General features: G+C 34.1%; 1 pseudogene; it reads left to right on the forward strand.

Annotated features, from left to right (window-relative positions):
- The first annotated feature begins 403 nt into the window (after positions 1 to 403).
- On the forward strand, positions 404 to 22,934 carry LOC131508044 (protein SET-like; annotated as a pseudogene).
- Positions 22,935 to 24,495: the final 1,561 nt, after the last annotated feature.

The following is a 24,495-nucleotide window of genomic DNA, read 5'->3' on the forward strand; positions in this document are numbered from 1 at the left end:
CATCTACAAGCTGTAGTAAATAAAAGCCTGAGTTTTAGGGTATGTTTTAAGAATTCCATTCTGTTTATTGGATGGTACTTAATTTTTTTTTAACATTTTACTCATTTTTGAGAGCGAGAGAGACAGAGCATGAGTGGGGGAGGGCCAGAGAGAGAGAGAGGGAGACACAGAATCAGAAGCAGGCTCCAGGCTCCAATCTGTCAGCACAGGGCCCAACGTGGGGCTCTAACTCCTGGACTGCCAGATCATGACCTGAGCCGAAGTCAGACGCTCAACTGACTGAGCCACCCAGGCACCCCTATTGGATGGTATTTATACTCTCTTCATCTACATATAATTCAGGTTGTTTCCAAACCTCTTGCAAGGTATTTTTCCTGTGTGATCCTCTAATTCTGAATTCACGATGACAAGTAAGTCATACCAAAAACACATTTATATGACATTTCATTCCTAGTTGTTTTTCTTTTCTCAGTCCAGTGAAAGATAGAAAAAGAGAGGGATCACTTTCTGAATTTTAAAATCTTTTATTTATGTATGTGTGTATGTATGTATTTTTATTTTAGATAGAGAAAAGGCATGAGAGGGACTGAAAGGGAGAGAAAATCCCAAGCAGGCTCCGTGCTGAGTGTAGCACCTGACATGGGGCTTGATCTCACAACACTGGGATCATGACCTGAGCTGAAATCAAGAGCCAGATGCTCAACCAACTGAAACATCCAGGAGTCCCTGAACTTTGAAGTCTTTTAAATGGGAGCATTTATGTGTACACCAATCTCTAGTCTTTATCATGGCTCCTCCAGTACATCCTTATTCTTCTGTTGTCTATTTAGTGTACAGAATTCCCCCAATGATTTTTTAAAATCATTTTTTCCTATCTTCGCTTTCCTCAGTTCAAGTGGGAAATATCTGCACCTAACTTGAACATTGAGGGTAAGGTTAAATAAGAGCACACATAGCATTGAGAAAAGCAGTTGTGCAGTCTTTTGACCCCCATTTGACTGTGTATGAATATGTCTTGGGCCTGAGTCACTTCCTTACCAAGAGATAAAGAGCTCTTACAGTCATTGCCAGGCTTCTTCTTACCTTGTGTGCAAAGATCTTTCCCTGTTGCAAGCTCATAAAATATTCCTTTATTCTGCATGTAAATCACTGGCCCACAGACACACCCTTAGATTCCAGACTCCATATGGGGGCTAATCATGAGAGATTGACTCACACCCTTGGAAATGATCTTACTCTTTTTCTTTCTTATGTGAGTGAAACTTTGTTCCATCCAGTTCTTGACTGCATTGTGTTTTCCTTGGCCACTCCGATACCTGTGCAGTGGACAGAAGGGTTTGTAATCTTCCCTGGGACTGGTAACCAGTGCACAGTGCTCTGGTTGACAAATAGTGGCTGAGTTTCAAAGAGTATTCATTCACAAACTTCTTTATCAATGGAAATTGTTTATCAATTCTGTAATTGATTAAGTGGCATAACTCTCAACAAATTGGGTCTGAGCCATTATTTTACACTATTCTTCACGAAATAACACTTTTTAAAACACAAAAAGCATAACAAAATGATTGGGAACAGTTAAACAGTGTAATTTTATCTAGAGGATGTTAACTTGAAAAAATTACAACCCATTCTAAAATAATTTTCATGACAGAACGATACTGGTTTGGTCTCAAAAAGTTGCATAGCCTGCCTCTTAAATCTTGTATATAAACATAGATTACTACAATAAACCTAGTCTTAGTACAGCAGAGCATTTGCTTAGCCATCTGTTATATTTACATAACCAGAGTCCAGGCTGCTCCCTGGGGCTCTACAACTTAATCAAGTACTCTATTTACACAGTCGCATATTCCCCGAGAGCTGCCTCTAGCAATGAAATTTACACTGCTAAATCTATCAATTAGTTCTAGCTCCTAGCCAATCAGTTCCTAAAAGTGGAAAGCTACGTGAAAGAGGAAAATCTTAGTTGAAATTCCTTTGACTTTCTTAAGAGATTATTTAAAAGTGATGAAATTGATGTTTTCCTTCATTTGTTTATTTACTTTTTTGGTCAGTCTAAGAACAATTTGCAGCTATTAGAGAGATTCAACTAAAGTAGTGGAAAACAAAGGGAAGGGGTTGTAGTATTGTCTGTAGAGAATTTGAAAACAATAAAAACCCAATTAAAAGTACGTCTGCTTTTTATTACCACCAGCCATTCTAAACATTTTCAGTAATAAAATACTCATTCACAAAAAAGCCAAAATCATTTGTGTTCTAAGGTCTAATTAAAACAAATGCTGTACTTATCTCTGAGTTTTATGTATGCGTATATATATATATATATATATATATATCTTTTATACATATATAAATATTATATATATACATGTCTATTATATATATATTGGTTTGTGCATGTATATTTCAAACAAATACAGCTGTATTACTTATCTTTTGGTAAACATTGTATTCTACGTAAAGAATTACTCTGAGGAATCAGTTATGTAATCCTCCCTGACCCCTATTCCCAGACCTAGATTTGTGTGTGTGTGTATGTGTGTGTGTGTGTGTGTGTGTGTGTGTGTGTGTGTAAGTGGGAAATTCAAAATAAAGTGATTATAAAAACAAGGGATAGAAACTGAGTCACTATAATTCTGTCATTCTATGTAAGCATTTAGGGATTTTTTTAAATTAATAAATATTTTACATTTTAGTTTAGTTTAGTTTTTATTTTAATTCCAGTTAGATATCATAAAGTATTATATTACTTTCAGTTGTACAACATAGTGATTCAGTACTTCGATATATCACCCTGTTCTCGTCAGGACAAATGTACTGTTTAATTGCCATTACCTATTTAGCCCCTCCCCTTATCCCCCTCCTCTCTGGTGACTATCAGATTGTTCTCTATAATTAAGAATCTATTTCTTGATTTGTCTCTCTCTTTCTTATTTTTCCATTTGTTAATTTGTTTTGTTTCTTAAATTCCATATATGAGTGAAACTGTATGCCATTTGTCTTTCTCAGACTGACTTATTTTGCTTAGCATAATACTCTCTAGCTCCATCCATGTCATTGTAAATGACAGGATTTCATTATTTTTTATGGCTGAATAATATTCCTTTGTAGATACACACACACACACACACACACACACACACACACACACACACACATCTTTATCCATTCATCAGTTGATGGACACTTGGGCTGCTCCATATCTTGGCTATTGTAAATAATGCTGCTATAAAACATAGCAGTCCATGTATCTCTTTGATTAGTGTTTTTGTATTCATTGGGTAAATACCCAGTAGTAGGATTGCTGGGTCATAAGGTACTTACATTTACAACTTTTTTTTGAGGAACCTCCATGTTTTCCAGAGTGGCTACATCTGCCACTACATCATAGTGGCTACTATTCCCACAAACAGTACAAGAGGATTCCTTTTTCTCCACATCCTTGCCAAGACGTGTTGTTTCTTGTGTTTTTTATTTTAACCATTCTGATAGGTGTGAGGTGATATCTCATTGTAGTTTTCATTTGTATTTCCCTGATGATAAGTGATAGTGACTACATTTTCATGTGTCTGTTGGCCATCTGCATGTCTTTGGAAAAATGTCTTTTTCTGTCCTCTGCCCATTTTTTAATTGGATTATTTGTTTTAGGGTGTTGAGTTTGATAAGTTCTTTATATATGTTGGACACTAACCCTTTATTAGACATGTCATTTGAAAATATCTTCTACCATTCTGTAGGTTGCCTTTTAGTTTTGTGGCTTGTTTCCTTCACTCTACAGATTTTATTTTGATGGAATCCCAATAGCTAATTTTTGCTTCCATTTCCCTTGTCTCAGGAGACATATCTAGAAACAAGTTGCTACAGCTGATATCAGAAACACTATTGCCTGTTCTCTCATCTAGAATTTTTATGGTACAGGTCTCACATTTAGGTCTTTCATCCATTCTTACTTTATTTTTGTGTATGGTGTAAATGTGGTCCAGTTTCATTTTTTGCATGTTGTTGTCTAGTTTTCCCAACATCATTTGTCAAAAAAACTGTCTCTCTCCCATTCGATCTTTTTTCCTGCTTTGTTGAAGATTAATTGACCATATAGTTGTGGGCTTATTTCTGGGTTTTCCTTCCTATTTCACTGATCTATGTCTATTTTTTTTTCAGTATTATACTTTTTTGATTACTATAGCTTTGTAATGTAACTGTCTCCAACTTTTATTTTTCAAAATTGATTTGGGTACTTGGGGTCTCTTGTGGTTCCATACAGTTTTTAGGATTATTTGTTCTAGTTCTGTAAAAAATTCTGGTGATACTTTGATAGGGACTGCAATAAAATTATAGATTGCTTTGGGTAATATAGACATTTTAACAATATTTCTTCTTCCAACCCATGAGCATGGAATGTCTTTCCATTTCTTTGTGTAGTCTTCAGTTTCTTTCATTACTGCTTTATGGTTTCCAGAGTGTAGTTCTTTCACCTCTTTGGTTGGGTTTATTCCTAGGTATCTTACTCTTTTGTGTGCAGTTGTGCAGGGGATTGTTTATTTTTTTCTACTTATTTATTATTGGTGTATAGAAATACAGTAGATTTCTGTAGATTGATTTTGTATCCTGTGACTTTACTGAAGTTATCAGTTCTGGCTGTTTTGGTGGAGTCTTTCAGGTTTTCTATATATAGTACCATGTCACCTGCAAATAGTGAAAGTTATACTTCTTCCTTATTGATTTGGATTCCTTCTATTTCTTTTTGCCATCATGCTGTGGCTAGGACTTCAAGGGCCATGTTGAAAAAAAGGGGTCAGAGTGGACATCCTTGTCTTATTCCTGACCTTAGGGGAAATACTCTGTTTTTCCCCATTACGAATGATGTTAGCTGTGTTTTATTTATTTACTTTTCATGTACTGCCTTTATTATGTTCAGGTATATTCCCTCTAAAACTACTTTGCTTTGCGTTTGCATCATGAATGGATGTTGTAGTTTTTCAAATACTTTTCCTGTGTCTGTTGAAATGATCATATGGTTCTTATTCTTTCTTATTTATATGATGTATCATGTTGATTGATTTGTGAATGTTGACCTTCCTTGCTACATAGGAATATAACCCACTTGATCATGGTGAATGATTTTTTAAATGTATTGTTGGATTTGGTTTGCTAGTAGTTTGTTGAGAATTTTTGCATCCATATCCTTCAGGGATCTTGGCCTTTTGTTCTCTCCTTATCTGGTTTTGGTATCAGGGTAATGCTGGCCTCAGAATGAATTTGGAAGTTTTCCTTACATTTCTATTTTTGTAACAGTTTGAGAAGAATAGGTACTAACTCTTCTTTACATCTTTGGTAGAGTTTCCCTGTCAAACCATCTGCTCCTGGACTTTTTGATTACTGATTTAATTTCTGTGCTGGCTATCAGTGTGTTCAAATTTTCTATTTATTCCTGTTTCAGTTTTGTTAATTTATATGTTTCTAGGAATTTATCCATTTCTTCCAAGTTGTAAAATTTATTGGCATACAGTTTTTCATAATATTCTTTTATGATTATTTGTATTTCTGTGAGGTTGGTTGTTATTTCTGCTCTCTCACTGTGATTTTATTTGAGTCCTTTCTCTTTTTTTCTTGAGGCTTATCAGTTTAATTGATATTTGTCAGAGAAGCTGTTCCTGGTTTCATTGATCTGTTTTATTCTTTTTAAAAATTTTCTATATCTTTTATTTTTGCTCTAATCTTTATTATTTCCTTCTTTATACTAGTTTTTAAGGTTTTGTTTGTTGTTCTTATTCTAGCTCCTGTAGGTGTAAAGTTAGGTGGTTTATTTGAGATTTTTCTTGCTTTTTGAGGTAGACTTGTGTTGATATAAACCTACCTCTTAGAACCACTTTTGTTGCATCCCAGAGGTTTTGACCATTGTGTTTTCATTTGTTTCCATGTATGCTTTTGTTTCTTCTTTTATTTCCTGGATGACTGATCCACTGTTTGTTAACATGTTATTTAGCCCCTCTGTATGTGTGGTATTTCCAGGTGTGTGTGTGTGTGTGTGTGTGTGTGTGTGTGTGTGACTTCTAGTTTCAAGATTTGTTGTTGTTGTTGCTGTTGTTGTTGATGACTTCTAGTTTCTTAGCATTGTGGTAAAAAATACACATGGTATGATTTTGACCATCTTGAATTTGTTGAGACCTATTTTGTGGCCTAATACATGATCTATTCTGGAGAATGTTCCATGTGCACTTGAAATAAATGTGCATTCTGCTCTTTTAGGGTGGAATATTCTGCATATACCTGTTAAATCAATCTGTTCCAGTGTGTCATTCAAAGCCATTGTTTCCTTGTTTATTTTCTGTTTAGATAATGTATCCATTGATGTGAGTGGGTGTTAAGTCCCCTATTATTATTGTATTACTTTCAGTTAGTTCATTTATGTTTGTTATGAACAATTTTATTAGTTTTAGTGCTTCTATGTTGGGTGCATAAATATTACAATTATTATTATTATTATTTTAATTTTATTTTTCATTTTTAAAAATTTACATGCAAATGAGTTAGCATATAGTGAAACAATGATTTCAGGAGTAGATTCCTTAATGCTCCTTACCAATTTAGCCCATCCCCCCTCCCACAACCCCTCCCATAACCCTCAGTTTGTTCTCCATATTTATGAGTCTCTTCTGTTTTGTCCCCCTCCCTGTTTTTATATTATTTTTGTTTCCCTTCCCTTATGTTCATCTGTTTTGTCTCTTAAAGTACTCATATGAGTGAAGTCACGTGATTTTTGTCTTTCTCTGACTAACTAATTTCACTTAGCATAATACCCTCCAGTTCCATGCACGTAGTTGCAAATGGCAAGATTTCATTCTTTTTGATTGCCAAGTAATACTCCATTGTATATATGTATACCACATCTTCTTTATCCATTCATCCATTGATGGACATTTGGGCTCTTTCCATACTTTGGCTATTGTTGATAGTTCTGCTATAAACATGGGGGTGCATGTGTCCCTTCGAAACAGCACACCTGTATCCCATGGGTAAATGCCTAGTAGTGCAACTGCTGGGTCATAGGGTGGTTCTATTTTTACTTTTTTGAAGAACCTCCATACTGTTTTCCAGAGTGGCTGCACCAGCTTGCATTACCACAAACAATGCAAACGAGATCTTCTTTCTCCACATCCTAGCCAACATCTGTTGTTGCCTGAGTTGTTAATGTTAGCCATTCTGACAGGTGTAAGGTGATATCTCATTGTGGTTTTGATTTGTATTTCCCTGATGATGAGTGATGTTGAGCATTTTTTCATGTGTCAGTTGGCCATCTGAATATCTTCCTTGGAGAAGTGTCTATTCATGTCTTTTGCCCATTTCTCCCCTGGATTATTTGTTTTTTGGATGTTGAGTTTGATAAGTTCTTTATAGATTTTAGATACTAACCCTTTATCTAATATGTCATTTGCAAATATCTTCTCCCATTCTGTCGGTTGCCTTTTAGTTTTGCTGATTGTTTCCTTTGCTGTGCAGAAGCTTTTTATTTTGATAAGTTCCAAGTACATTTTTGCTTTGGTTTCCCTTGTCTCTGGAAACATGTTGAGTAAGAAGTTGCTGCGGGCAAGATCAAAGAGGTTTTTGCCTGCTTTCTCCTTGAGGATTTTGATGGCTTTCTGTCTTATATTGAGTTCTTTCATCCATTTTGAGTTTATTTTTGTGTATGGTGTTAGAAAGTGGTCCAGGTTCATTTTTCTGCATGTCACTGTCCAGTTTTCCCAGCACCACTTGCCAAAGAGACTGTCTTTATTCCATTGGATATTCTTTCCTGCTTTGTCAAAGATTAGTTGGCCATACATTTGTGGGTCCATTTCTGGGTTCTCTACTCTGTTCCATTGATCTGAGTGTCTGTTCTTGTGCCAATAAATATTTACAATTATTATATCTTCCTGTTGGATTATCTCCTTATTACTATATATTGTCTTTCTTTGTCTCTTGTTACAGTTTTTGTTTTAAAGTGTATTTTTCCAATATAAGTATTGCTCCTCTGGTTTTCTTTTACGTCCATTTACCTGAAAGATGTTTCTCCATCCTCTCATTTTCAATCTGCAGGTGTTTGTAGGTATAAAAAGAGGATCTTATAGGCAGCATATAGATTTTTTTGAATCTATTCTGTCACCTATGTCTATTGATCAGAGCATTTAGTCCATTTACATTCAAAGTAATTATTAATAGATAGGTTTTTATTGCCATTGTATTACTTGTTTTGTGGTTGTTACTGAAGATTTCCTCTGATATCATTCTTCTCTTTCTCCCTTTTATGTTTTTCTTGCTTTTTTAGTGATATATTTGGATTTATTTGTTTTTATTCTTTGCCTATTTACAGTGGTTTCTGATATATGGTTACCATCATGTTGGTATATAACCTCTTCTGCAAATAGGAGTCTATATATATTGATTGTCTTTTAAATGTGAACCCATTGTTTTCTCCTCTTCTCCCCATGTTTTAGGTATATGTTATCATATTTTATATCTTTTTTTTTGTAATTTCCTTAGCTGATTTTTTTACAGGAATACTCATTTGACTACTTTTGTTTTTCCTACTTCTAAACTGTCACCTTTGGTCTCTCCTTTCCACTCAAAGAGTCCTCTTTAGTATATCATACTAGGCTGATTCAGTGGTCATGAACTCCTAGTTTTTGTTTGTCTGGAAACTCTTTATCTTTCTTATTCTGAATGATAGCTTTGGTGTATAGAGTATTCTTGGTTGCAGAATTTTCCCATTCAGCACTTAGAGTATATCATGCCACCCCCTTCCGGCTTGCAAAGTGTTTGTTGAAAAATTTGCTAGCCTTATAGATTTTCCCTTGTAAGTTACTGACTTTTGTCTTTCTGCTTTTAAGACTTTTTTATCACTATATTTTTCCAGTATTATAATATATCCTGGTGTGGATCTGCTTTTGTTGATTTTGATGGGAGTTCTCTATGCCTCCTGTATTTGAAATCTGTGTCTTTCCCCACAATAGGGAAGTTTTCAGCTGTTATTTCTTCAGATAAATTTTCTGCCCTCTTTTCTCTCTCTCCTTCTTCTGGGATTCCTGTAATAGAAATGTTATTATGTTTGATGGAGTCACTGAGTTCCCTAGGTCTATTTTCATTTTGTATAACTCTTTTCTCTCTCTCTCTCTCTGTCTTGTTCAGCTTGACTACTCTCCATTACTCTGTCTTCTATGTCACTAATGTATCCATGTACTTCTTCCACCCTGCTGTTCATTTTATCAAGCATGTTTCATTTATTGAGCCCTTTATCTCTGCTGTTATTCCTTATATCTGTGTTGTGCCTCATTCATGTCTTCTACTCTTTTCTCAAGTGCAATGAGTATCCTTAGGATCATTGCTTTAAATTCTCAACCAGGCATGTTACTTATAACATTTTGCTTAGATCTCTGGCTCTGGTCCTATCCTGTTCTTTCATTTGGGACAGATTTGTCTGACTCCTCATTTTCTCTGCCTCTCTGTGTCTGTTTCTGTGACAGCTGTGTTTTTTACTCTTGAATGTAGTGGCTTTATGACGAAGAGGTCCTGGAGTGCACTACAGTGCGGTGTCCCCTGTTCACCAGAACCTGACACTTCTACTCTATATTTAGTGGTAGAGTTTGTTCTATCACTCTTTGAATCATTCTCCAGTTTATTGACTTAGATATGCATGATATATAAGTGAGCTCGGGGCCCTCCTACTCCACCATCTTCCCAAGCTCCAACCCTAAAGTAATCAATATTTTAGATGAATTTTAGATTTATAGAAAAATTGAGTGTATAGTTCCCATAGGCTCTCCCCTCTCTCCTGCAATTTCCCCTACTATTAACATGTGGCATTATTCATTATAATTAATGGACCAGTATTGATTCATTAGTGTTAACTAAAATTCATAATTTTTGTCAAGGTTCATTCTTTGTGTTATAAAGTTCTGAGCTCTAACATATGTGTAATGTTATGTATTCATATTACAGTATCAAACAGTATTTTCACTGCTCTAAAACCTCCAGTACTCCATCTATTTACCCCATCTCCTGTCCCCTGATATCCCTGGAAAATACTGGGTTTTTATACTTTCTACATAGCATTTGCCTTTTCTAATGTAGTTTGAATCATTCAGAAATAGTCTTTTCAGACTGACTTCTTTCATTTAATGTTTGCATGTAACTTTTCTCCATGTGTTTTGTGGCTTGAGACTCACTTATTTTTTAGTGCTGAGAAGTATTCTATTGTTGAGATGTACCCAAATTTTTGTCTCCCATTAATCAATGGAAGGAAAACTTGGCCGCTTCCAGTTTGGGGCAACTATGAAATAATGTCTGGGGTGTGTGTGTGTGTGTGTGTGTGTGTGTGCATTTTCATTAATTTAGAGAAATACCTTGAGCACAATTGCTGAAAAAGCTATGCGTAGCTTTGTAAGAAACTATGAACTGCCCTTTAACATGGCTAAACAATTTAGCATTCTCAACAGTTATTAATGAAAGTTCCCGGGCGCCTGGGTGGCTCAGTTGGCTAGGCGGCCGACTTCGGCTCAGGTCATGATCTCACGGTCCGTGAGTTCGAGTCCCGCGTTGGGCTCTGTGCTGACAGCTCAGAGCCCGGAGCCTGTTTCAGATTCTGTGTCTCCCTCTCTCTCTCTGACCCTCCCCCGTTCATGCTCTGTCTCTCTCTGTCTCAAAAATAAATAAACGTTAAAAAAAATTAAAAAAAAAAAAAGAAAGTTCCCTGTTGCTTTACATCCCCACCAACATTTAGTAGAGTTTGTACATTAAAAAAAAAAAAAACAAAAAACTTTTAGCCATTCTAACGTGTGTATTGATGCCTCATTGTTTGATTTGCGATTGTCAAATAACATATGTTGAGGTGTTTCAGATATTTATTTGCCACCTGCATATATTCTTCAGTTAGGTGTCAGGATCTCTTGCTTATTTATTAATTGATGTATTTATTTTCTTACTATTGAGTCCTCTGTATATTTTGGACACAAGTTCTTTATCAGATATGTGTTTAGCAAGTACAGTATTTTTCTCCAAGTATATGACTTGTCGATATTTTTAACAGTGTACTTTTACAGAGCAGAAGTTGTTCATTTTAATAAAGTCTAATTTATCATTTTTTTCTTTCAATGGACTATACCCATGCTCTACTCTATGTCATCTCTCCCTTCTAACTCTTCCTTTAAGATTCATGATTTACAAGGAGACTATCTCTAAAACTTACTATATGGACCATGTATTAACTTCCTAGGGCTGTTGTAACAAATTACCACAAAAGGGGAATGGTAATTTACTCTTTCAATTTTGGATGCTATAAATTCAAAATCATGACATTGTTGGGGTTGCTATTTCCTTCTGGAAGCCCTAAGGAGCCTCAAAGACAAACCAGGTGGCACTTTTCACACTTTATTTGGAAATCTCCTAAGGTAAATGTTCAATTTTATTGAACAGTAGAGCACAATTCTGCCAGCTTCTGCAAATTTATCAAAAGGATCCCTATTCCTTCAGTGCCCATTACCTGTCCTTTGTTTTCATCTGAGACTCACAAGAAACATCTTTAATATTTCTAGCACCATTCTGTTCTTTATTTTATATATAATATAAATATACACACATACATACATATATATTCTTTAAGATAAAAGCTTCTCTATAGCTCTCCTCACTTTTTGATTCTTCACCAGAATCTATTTTAATGTCCATATTTTTACCAGCAATCCTTTTAAGGCAAGCTATACTTTTTCTGTAATGTGCCTCAAAACTCTACCAGCTTCTACCAATTACCCAATTCCAAATCCAATTACACATTTTGAAGTATCTGTTCGAGTAGTATTCCACTTCCCAGTGACAAAATATGTATTAAGGTTCTCCAGAGAAACAGAACAAATAGGAGATTATATCTGTATCAATATATCTGTATCTATATATCTATCTATATTTGTCCCTGTGTCTATAGCTATATATTTATTTATGTCTATATATAGTTCTGTATCATTTATCTCCATCCATCCATCCATCCATTCATCCATCCATTCATTTGTCCATCCATCCATGAAGAGACTTTAAGCGACAGGCCTTTGTGATTGTAGCAATTGGTAAGTGCTAGATCTTTAGGGTATGTTGACAGACCAGAAACTCATGTAGGAGTTCATACGTCAGTCTTGAGGCAGAATATCTTCTCATGCAGATACCAGTTATTAAATGAGAACCCATTCTGTTGCAGTGTAATTTTATCTTAACTTGATTATATCTACAAAGTTCCTATTTATAGGTGAGGTCACATTCACAGGTACCAATGATTAGGATTTAGACATATCTTTGGTGGGGACATAACTCAACCTACAACAGGACACAAAATTGTATCATGAACATGAAAAAACTATTACCAGTGAAAGTGTGTAATCTTCTGTTCAAACTGTCATAAAGTATTTTACATTGTTTCAATATCTAAAAATCAGAGTGATTATTAGATGAATGTGTGGTATGTAAATGTCACCTGTCAACACTTTACATGGCCATGAGAAAAACCTGGTAAAGGGGGAACCTGGGTGGCTCAGTTGGTTAAGCCACTGACTTTGGCTCAGGTCATGAATTTGTGGTCCATGGGTTTGAGCCCCGTGTCAGGCTCTGTGCTGAAAGCTCAGAGCCTGGAGCCTGCTTCAGATTCTGTGTCTCCCCGCTCTCTCTCTGCCCATCTCCTGCTCACATTCTGTCTCTCTCTCAAAAAAATAAATAAATGTTAAAATTTTTTTTTAAATAATAAAAAAAGAAAAACCTGGTAATCAAGCAAAACTAAGTGTAGTGGACTTACTGTATTAATGACAAATATTGTTTCGATGATCTTAAAAGAGTCTCAGAAAGAAGAGATCAGAGGGGCATCTGGGTGGCTCAGTCGGGTTAGCATACAACTTTGGCTCAAGTCATGATCTCGCATTTGGTGAGTTCCAGCCCTGCATTGGCTGTCTGCTGTTAGCATGGAGCCCACTTGGGATCCTGTCTCCCTCTCTCTTCGCCCCTTTACCGCTGTGCTTTCTCTCTCTCCCACAAATATATTTTAAATGTCATGATTTATAAAAACTAACTAAATAAATATGTAACAAGAAATTAGAGAAAAGTGTTTATAGAATGAGGACCTGTGCTGGGAGATTTGAAAGTGGGTCTTAAAAGGCAGGGAACAGATCAAAATTGTGTAGAATTTCTGACACTATAGTTTGGATTGCTTTATACCATGTGGAAAGAAACTTGAAGTGAAACTTGATGAGCAAGATAGTTTAGATAAAGTCTACTCTGCCAGGGACAAATAATGTATGCTAGGAAATATATGTATGTTGGTTTCAGCACACATAGTATATTTTTAAGCTTTCATATTTGGGAAATTTTCAAAAGAGTTTACAGTCCACTGAAACTTTTTAAAAAAGGTTTTTATCTAAATTCAAGCTAGTTAGCAAGCAGTATAATATTAGCTTCAGGTGTACAAGATAGTGATTCAACCCTTCCATACAACACCTGGTGCTCATTACAAGTGCACTCCTTAATCCCCATCACCAATTTAACCCATCCTCTGACCTACTTCCCCTGTGGTAAACATTAGTTTGTTCTCAATAGTTGAGATCCATTTCTTGATTTGCCTCTGTCTCTCTCTCTCTCTCTCTCTCTCTCTCTCTCTCTCTCTCTTTTCCCTTTGCTCCTTTATTTTGTTTCTTAAATTCTACTTCCCAAGCCAAAATATTTTTCCAGTGGGTCATTATTTTAAATCATATGGACTTGAATTTACTAAGATCGACAAAAAACAAAACAAAACAAAACAAAAAGAATCCTTTGAAAATCAAAAATAAGATCTATAAAGAAGTTGCCACAAAATGATAATATTTAGTTACTTACAATAAAATTCACTCTGACATCCCTCAACCTCTCTTCTTTTTTTAATCATCATTTAGAGAGAAGCAGCACTACATATGGGCATAGTTCAAAGGGAAAATAGATATCATAAAAGCCATAATTAAAAATTGTTTAATTAAAAATTAAAAATTATCTGTTTGGTAAATGAAGAGTAGCTTCAGGGATCTATGCATATAAAATTTAGTGACCTTGCCTCAAGTCAGCACACCAGGGATATTTTTTTTCCTTCACCAGTGCTCTCTGCATGCCCTAGAGTACTGCTATCACTAGAATAGAGTTGTCTCAATTTTCACAAACTGTCATCCAATGAGATATGGCTTTTTCTTTTTATTATATTTATGGGTAGCTAAAATTCCCGAGGGGATGAATTACTCAAGATAGTTAAAGATGGTAAGACAAGAAGTAATGGTCCGAAACATGAAGAGAGAATACTTAAACTAGATAAGATGAAGAAATTCTTAGTCATGAGGTCAATGAAGCAGTCTAATAGGGTACCCAGGGAGGTAGTCAAGATAGCATCACTAAACACTACTCAGACTCAAGGGAAAATTAATGAGACAAGCTCTGGTTGGGAGAATGAGAAATCTTATGTTTTTAGACAAGGAAGAAATAATCTATTATAGGTAACCCAAGATGCATCTTTTAAATAGTTCACCTATGTAAAAATGTTACTTCTAATTGGTATTAAAGTATTACATTTTAAGAATTAATACATTTCAAGGTGATTTTTAAAGGCTTCAAGCAGTACTTCTGCAACAAATATTTACTGAGTGTCTACATTGTGCCAGGCACTTTTCTAGGCTTATTAATATATACTCAGAATATCACGCAGGTGCATGAAATATTGATTTTTAATAAAGGCCATTGGTGACCTCATTGGTGACCCCCAACACCATATGTAGTTAAAATACACTAATGCTTCATTCATGTATCAGCACACAGTAATATACATTAGTGCTTGATATGCATGTTTCTCTGCAAATGACATTCTATTTCAAGTGCTTTAACTCCTGTCTATCACTATTGTCTTAATTTTTTCCTACTGGTTCATTATGCTATTAAAGAGAGATAATTAATGGTTAATTCTGTATTTGTACAGATTAATTTCTTTATTCTATAGTAATATAAAACCTATATATTTTAAATAACTATAGTATATAAGTAATATAGGTAACATTTAATTCATGGATTGTATTACACAAAGTTAAAGCAAAATTTGAAGTATAATTGCTATAAAATCACTGTAAATGTTTAAATTACACAATTTGATTAGTTCTTATATACATATGTGCCTTGAAGCCATCACCACGATTAAGATCATGAACATAACTATTACATCCAAAAGTCCTCTTTTCTAATCTCTTCCTCTCATCCTTCTATAACCCATACCCTTCACCAGACAACCATTGACCTGCTTTCTCTTCATATTGATTAGTTTGAATATTATTGAATATTTGAATACTGAATATTAGTTTGAATAAAATATATAACATTTTATATAAATGGAACAAAATACCTACTCCTTATTGTCTGCCTATTTTACTCAGCATAATTATTTGGAGAGTCATTTATGCTGCTGAATATATTAATAGGCCACTCCATTTTATTGCTGAGCAATAGTCCATTGTATGAATATACCATCACTTGCTTGTCTATTCGCCTGTTCATGGATATTTTGGCTGTTGTTAGCAATTTGAAATTATTAAAAATAAAGCTGTTTCATGTAAAAAATCTTTCTATGGACATATGCTCTCACTTATTTTGTAAAATGCCTTGAGGTAAAATGATTAGTACCTATAAAGTTTGGGGAACTCCCAAACTGTTTGCAAAATATTGTGCCATTTTACATTCTTCCTAGCAGTGGAGTGGTTCTATTATAGAGTCATTCCACTAGGTACGTAGTGGTATTTCATTGTCATTTTAAATGGTATTTTTCTTTTTATTTTAAGTTTATTTATTTATTTTGAAAGACAGACAGCATGAGTGGGGGAGGGGAAGAGAGAGAGGGAGAGAGAGAATCACAAGTAGGCTCCACACTGTCAGAGCAGGTGCTCAAACCCATGAACCCGTGAAGTCATGAGATCCTGACCTGAGCTAAAACCAAGAGTTGGACATTTAACCGACTGAGCCACCCAGGAACCCCTTAAATGGTATTTTTCTAATGACTAATGGTGTTGAACATATTTTATTTGCTTGTTTGTAATCCATGTATCTTCTTTCATTATGTGTGCCTTCAGATCTTTTGTACATATTTAAATGGCTTATAGCTTGTCCAGTGTGTGACTTGAACTTGTTTTCATTTTCTTAGTGTTTTTCCTGAAGCTTAATTTTGATGAAATCTAATATTTATTATTTATTTATTTATTTATTTATTTATTTAATGGATCATACTTTTGGTGTCTAAAAAATATTGTCCAACTCAAGAGATTTTTCTCCCATGTATTTTTCTCAAAATTTTACGTTTTTAGTTTTACACATAGATCTATGATCCAATTTGAGTTAAGACTTCTATACAGGGAGAAGTATGGATCAAAATTTGTTTGTATATATTTGCTGAAACTGTTACTTTTCTCCAAAGAATTGCCTTTGAGCTTTGTCAAAAATAATGTATGGGTCTGTTGGTTGATTTAATGTTGTGTTCCACTGCTCTATATGTCCATTTTTAACACAGTATTCACTCTCTTGATGACTTTACCTTTGTAATAAGTCAGCTTGTCAGTATCTACAAAGCCTACTGGGATTCTGACTGGGATTACACTAAACCTATAAGTCAATTTAGGCAGAACTGACCTTTTATCTATGTTGTTGCATTAAAGCTGCCTATCTCTCAATGTGTTTAGGTTCCTGTATTCAGTTTCTTTAGATTTGATTTATAGATTTTACTGTATACATTTTTTACAACTTTGGTCATTTTTTACCTTTAATTATTCTAAAATGTTAACACTCTTTTAAAATGTATTATTTTCATTTTTGACTTTTTTGTTAGTATGTAGAAATGCAATTGTTACTGTATATTACATTGCATGCAAAATTAGTAACAGTATTTCTAATAGTTTTTAACATGTTCCATAGAATTCTTTCCATAGATGATCATTCCATTTTCAAACAAGTAGAATTTACTTCTTCGTTTCCAAAATCGATGTGCTTTATGTTTTCTTATTTACTGCACTGCCCAGAAGTATAAATACAATGTTAGTAAAGTGTTGAGAGCAGTTATTCCTTCTTTGTTCCTGAATTTAGGAGGGAAACTATTCACTTCTTCACAATGAAGGATATTAAAGAAAGAACCCTGTAGCTTTTCCCTAGCTTCCCTTTATGAGATGAGGATGTGCCCATGTATTGGAGAGTTCTCATTAGAATGAATGTTGTATTTTGTTAAATGCAATACCAATTAATATTGCAACAAGGTATTTTCTCCAAATATCCAACATGCCTTTTAATGTCACAGTCATGTTCTCAGTAGGGGAATCTACTGAATCACGTGGGCTATATTTATAGGACATTGAATGAGGTAATGAGTTGAACTTTTTATGCAGCTCAGTCGTTACTAGAGTTTTATACAAGGGAAAGAAATAGTGACAATATAAATGATAAAGAAAACTCTGGAAATAAGATGTATTCCTTTTTGGGTATACCTATCAAAACATGCATGTTAAAAATGTAATAAAAATAATAAATATTATTTTCTTGCCAAGATTGTAAATATTTTTATTGGTAATGCACAGTGTTAATGTTGATAAAGTAAATGAAGTATTTTCAGAAACAGCTCGTAGGAGTTCAAATTAATTAAAGTTCGAGGAGATAATCACAATATGTTAAATAAAAATGCAGGTTACAAAACAAAATATATAGTACCATCATATTTTTGTGGTATAGGTAACTATAAAAGCACCTCAGAAAAATTATTAAAGGTACATGTAATGTATACTTAATAACTGAGTGGTCAATTATATGGATTATTTTTACTTTCTTCTCTACAACTTTATGTTTTTGAAAATTTTATACAACAGACAAATATTTGCAGGTTGTGTTTCTCAGGAACAGACTTTGAGCAGAGATTGGTCTGCAAGATATTTATTAGAAGATGCTCTGAGGATTAACGCTTTCAAAGGAAGGGAAGGACACAGAATTGGGCAGAAGAAGAAATCAGCCTGTACTTCAGATTCAAAGAAAGTTTCTACCATTGTGCAAATGTTCTCAAAGGAAGTATCTTAACTACTGAAGAAAATTTTCTGGATGTGAGATATTTTCTGGATGTAACATGATTTTTAATGTCATAAATCAGGCTTTCCATATAAGCAGGCTGGAGATGTTATGGAATTGCATGTAATATTGATAGGTGTACCTAGATCAGGTAAAGGAAAATCACTTCAAAACAACCACCTTAACCATGTGTTAGAAACTAAAGAAGCTATGCTGAAAGAATCAAATACAGGATATCAATAAAGACATGGGAATTATTTTAAAAAAGGTGCCAAATGGAAATTCTAGAGGTTAATACAAAATTATTGAAATGAAACTAGAGGAGCTGAATGGTAGATTTGAAGTGGCAGAAGAAAAAATCAGCAAAATTGAAAAGAAGTAATTAGAGATTATGTGGTCAAAAGAACAGAAAAAAAAGAATAAGGAAAACTGAACAAAGCCTCAGAGAATTATACGACACCATTAAACACACCATTATAAGCATAAGTGGAATACTCATAATGAGAAGGGAGAGAAAATGGAGCAGAAAAATATTTGAAGAAATAATGGCTAAAAACTTCCCAAATAGGATGAATAATATTAATCTATACATTCAAAAAGCTTAATTAACTCCAAGTAGACTAAATTAAACAGATTCACAACTATAGACATCACGGTGAAAATATTGAAAGTCAAAAACAAAATCTTAAAAGTATAAAGGGAATAAAGACTTTATGAGAACTATTAAAAGATCCCAGCAATGCTGAAGAATACAAGATTAATAGCCAAAAATCATTTGTATTTCTCTAGAGATGTAATGAAAAATCTGAGAATTAAATTTAAAAAATCCCATTTATAACAGATCTAAAGGAACAAAATACCAGATATTAATTTGCAAAAATAATTGCAAGTGTATATTGAAATCTACAAAGCATTGTTAAAAAGATAAATAATAAATAAGTGGGGAAAACATCCATGTTCTTGGATTGGGAGTTTTAATATTGTTAAGATGGTAATACCCCCCAAATCTGTCTACAGACTTTCTTCAATTCTATAAAAAATTAAAACTACCCTTTCTCAGAAATTGACATGCTGATTCTAAAGTTCAGATGGAAATGCAGAGAATCATCCTAAAATAATCTTGATAAAGAAGAACAAAGTTGGAAGAGCCACACTTCCCAATAAATAATAAAAATAACCATATAGATCAATGGGATGGAATTGAGAGTCCAGAAATAAGCTTATATATTATGGTCAATTGATTACTGACAAGGGTTGGAAGTCATTTGATAAGGGAAATGGTGTTGGGAGGATTGGATAGTGACATCAACAAAAATGAATTTGGATACCTACCTCCTACCACATAAAAAAAAAACCAAACCAAACAAAACAAAACAAAACAAAAACTTTAAATGGTTAAATGTCCTAAATGTAAGTGCTAAAACTTTAAAATTCTTTGAAGGAACATAGTGTACCTATGTCCCAAAATGTATGACAAATAATAGCATAAATACCATGGGGAGAAAAATTTAAGTACATTCTTGGAAAGTTCATGTAGTATACATGAAGTGATATAAAAAACAATTGTGATAAGTATGGATTTTATAAACTATAAACCACAAAAAGGAAAAAAAAACAATTATAGCTTGAGTGAACAGCACTGATAAAATGGGAAACAAAAAAAGAAGAAAAAAGATGAAAGAGGAAAAATAGAAGAAAAAAAACATAAGAAACAAATTGGAAACACATGGGAAATTGATGCATTTTAGTCCAGCTGTATCAATAACCACTTAAATGTACAATTTTTAACACCAGCTATTAAAAGGTAGAGATTGTCAGATTGGATTTGAAAGCAAAACCCTGTTACATTCTATGTAAACATAGATTCAAGGAATAAATGCATTGTAAGGAGGGGAGACGGTAAAAAACTTAGAAGTATGCCATAGTAACAGCAGTAAAAGAAACGCGAAAGTAACCATATATGTCCTGCCTCTAGCAGCTGGTATTAGTCCAGAAATGGTCATGTGACTGAACTTGGTCTCATAAACTTGAAAGGAAGAATTTAGAGTTTATTTTAGAGAACATGTTTTCTCTTATTTCTCTTCATCATTCCCATTAGATACAAAAAGAAAAAACAACACAGCAAAACAAAAACACTTTCACAGGTAGTCATCTCTCTACCATGTGTGTTACCAGCCTTGGGATAACAGGGAAAATAGAACAGCACAGATGAAAGAAACAGGTGTTCGATAGCTCTATTGGTTGATTGCCTAGGTTTCCAGTTACTTCAGATAAGAAACAATTTTATTAAGTCATTTGAAATGTTTTTTTCTGCTACATAATTCACCTATTATCAATCTCAGTATTAATTTTCTATTAGCAATAATTTATTTTTTCTCTCCTAAAGAAAATTGAAAAATATTTTGATGAAAGTGATATCTAGTTGTTGTACTGTGTTATCTCAAAACACAGCTAAATTACACATAAGAATGCTTCTAATTATAGTTTCAACCAGTGGTTAATAAATGACTGATTTAATACTTAAGATTGTTTACTCCTATACAATTTAGTTTGCAATTTTAAATCTATATGTTTAACAAATTAAATATTAAATATTTTAAAGACCTATATATTTATCATTTTAATAATTTTGATACCATTGTTTATATTTGAATATATAGATTTATAAATAATATTTTATACATCAGATTTATTTTTCTGCCATCTGGAAAATATAAGTTATTTCTGTTAAGGTAAATATCTCACCAAAACAAATCCATATTTTTTTGTTCTTCTTTCAGTGCTTAGTAAATAAACACTGTATTTAAGTTTATTAAAATATATCACTTCCTTAATGAAAATTTAACTTAAGGAAAATCTCAGTTATAAATAAATCATTAAGTATTATCTCAAGGCCCAATGCTCTACCAAACACACAATGATACTCACTTAATGAAATTTATTCATGGTAGGTTGACAAAAAGACTTTGGAGATATCAATTCCTGTTAGATTATAATTCATACTTTCAACATTGCTTATGCATAATAAAACAAAATTGTGTACTCCTCTCTCCTAAGTATTAATTTATAAAGACATATTTTGTTACACAAAGAGTATCAGTGAATTTGGAGTTAATTGTTTAAATTCTAAGATCCTTCTTAACAAGAATTCTAACAATTCTTGTTAGAACAATCTAACATTGGATACATTAAAATGTTTTTGTAACGTTTATTTATTTTTGAGAGAGAGAGAGAGAAAAAAGGATCTGAAGCAGTCTCCAGGCTTTACACTGTCAACACAGAGGCCTACTCAGGGCTCAGACTCATGAACTGTGAGATCATGGCCTGAGCTGAAGTCCGACACTTAATGACTGAGCCACCCAAGTGCCCTATAACGTTAGATATATTTTAATTCCACTCTTTTGAGATTGCTTATTGAATATTTATATGCTTTTTAATAAAAAGATAAAGGCATTTGAGTATTTAAATATCCCCAGAAACATTTCTAGATTTTTCCTCTATTTTTATGTGCCATAGAATTCAGGAAAAGCCCAGATTGGTATTTTAAAGACTTGATTATACTGGAACAGAGATTGTACCAGCTTTGATAAGAAAAGAGTTCTTGAAACTAGGAAAAAACATATTTACTTGAAAATGAAAATATCACCAGTTGATTTAGATGTATCCATTAAAACTATACATCTATCCTTAAAAAAACACTTTGGCATCTAAAGAAAAAAATATTTATTAGCAAAAAACTATAGGTTTAAAATTAGGATGTTTAGGGATGCCTGGATGGCTCAGTAGGTACAGCATGTGCCTCTTGATCTTTGGGGTTGTGAATTTGAGCACCACACTGAGTACAGAGATAACTTAAAAAAATAAAAGCTTTAAAAATAAATAAAAATAGAGTAATCAGAGCTTCTTCCAGAACGGCGTCTGCCCGGGTTTTGTGGACTTCCCTCACGGCATGTACCCAAACGCCAGTCTTCGCCCCCACCTCAAACGAAGAAGCCGAGACCGCCTGCTGCCCCCAAGCCAGAAGAGACGTCCACCTCTCAGCACTTGACAACAGGAGAAAAAGAACAGAAAGAAGCAATTGAACATATTGATGAAGTACAAAATGAAATAGACCGACTTAACGAACAAGCCAGTGGGGAGATTTTGAAGGTAGAACAGAAATATAACCAACTCTGCCAACCATTTTTTCAGAAGAGGTCGGAATTGATCGCCCAGATCCCAAATTTTGGGGTAACGACATTTGTGAACCATCCACAAGTGCTTTCACTGCTTGGGAGGAGGATGAAGAGGCGCTGCATTATTTGACAAGAGTTGAAGTGACAGAATTTGAAGATGTTAAATCAGCTTACAGAATAGATTTTTATTTTGATGAAAACCCTCACTTCGAAAATAAAGTTCTCTCCAAAGAATATCGTAGGAATGAGAGTGATGATTTATCTTTAAAGTCCACTGAAATCAAATGGAAATCTGGAAAGGATCTGACAAACGTTCAAGTCAAACATAGAATAAGGCCAGCAGGAAGAGACAGCGTGAGGAACCAGAGAGCTTCTTCACCTGGTTTACTGACCATTCTGATGTGGGTGCAGATGAGTTAGGAGAGGTCATCAACGGTGATATTTGGCCAAATCCGTTACAGTACTACCTGGTTCCCAATATGGATGATGAAGGGGAAGGAGAAGAAGAAGAAGAAGATGATGATGATGATGATGATGATGATGAAGAAGAAGGATTGGAAGATATTGATGAAGAAGGAGATGAGGATGAAGCTGAAGATGAAGATGATGATGAGGGGGAGGAAGGAGAAGGAAGGAGAAGAGGATGAAGGAGAAGATGACTAATGGAACACTGATGGATTCCAAGCTTCCTTTTTTAATTTTCTCCAGTTCCTGGGAGCAACTTGCAGTCTTTTTTTTTCCCCTCCTCCTCTTGTGCTCATTCACCCTGTTTTTCAAGTCTCTTTTCTCTCCCTTTATACCATGGTTCTCAACTTATTTTGGGGGGAAATGTCTTGAGCAGGATACAGTGGGAAAAGAATCTCTACCCCTTTCTGTTCCAAATTCATTTTAATGCCTTCCTGTCTCAACAAAAACTTGATGGAATCAACACCGCCGTGCTCTGTGGGAAAAAAGAAAAACCTTCTGCTCCCCTAGCTCTGCTGGAAGCTGGAGGGTGCTAGGCCCCTGTGTAGTAGGGCATAGAATTCTAGCTTTTTCCTCCCCTTCTTTGTGTATTGGGCTCAGAAATTACACTGTGTCTCTATGTGAATATGGACAGTTAACACTTACCAACATGTATCTATCTGTCTGATTTCTCTTGTTGAAAAAAAAAAACACGAAAAAAATGGGTTTATAGAAGGTCAGCAAAGGGTGGGTTTGAGATGTTTGGGTGGGTTAAGTGGGCATTTTGACAGCATGGCTTCTCCTTTGGCATGTTTAATTGTGATGTTTAATGGACATCCTTGCAGCTGAAGATGGAACTTTTAAAATAACATTCTCTCCTAATGATGACTTGAGCCCTGCCACTCGATGGGAGGATCAGCAGAACCTGTAGGATCTTATTGGGAATTGACATTCTCTTGTAATTTTGTTCCTGTTTATTTTTAAATTTAGTTTCACTGGAAAGGAAGGAGGCTCAGTTTTAAACATTAAAAGTGTACACATTGCTTTGTTACAATAAAACTAAATGTGCACACAGTAAATAAATAAATAATAAATAAGTAAATAAATAAGTAAATAAATAGAATTAGGATGTTTATAATCAACTTTAATGAGGATTTCCTTAATAAATGATGAACAAAACACTAAATTTTAGACTTGCTTATTTAAGGAATAAGGAGCTATCTTACTAAAATAGTCATTCTTTCATTAAGTTAATATTTATTGAACTCAATATGGGCTAGTGATACTCCAAATACCAGGGATGTAGTAGTAAACAGGATAGGCTTAACCTGTTCTAGTAACTCCTGGAGTTTATATTTCAGTAATACACCCTAATCTCAATATCACTAAGGGTAAAATATTAACAACTATATAGAGGTACTTGTTAATGTGAGATTAGGAATGAGGTAGGAATTTCTTCAATAACATGGTAGGCATATAATAGCAGCTCATTTAAAAACTCTTGTAATATATGCAAACTCTTTCTATCTCAGTGTTTGCTACAGGCAATGCCAAAATCTGGACATGAATATTTGTGTACCTCAGAAATATAAGCAGATTTTTAGAAAGACAGTGAATATACATAGTTTCAAATGTTATTTTCTAAACATATGATACTATAAGTCAGAGACTATATCCCTCATAAGTGAAAAGAGTACAAGTTGGCTTATAAATACATTAAATGTTTTCAGAAAACAAATAACTTATTGAATTATATTATTCATCTCATAGGAAACTAATA

The sequence above is a fragment of the Neofelis nebulosa genome, chromosome 3 (assembly GCF_028018385.1).
Source record: "Neofelis nebulosa isolate mNeoNeb1 chromosome 3, mNeoNeb1.pri, whole genome shotgun sequence".
Classification (NCBI taxonomy): Eukaryota; Metazoa; Chordata; class Mammalia; order Carnivora; family Felidae; genus Neofelis; species Neofelis nebulosa.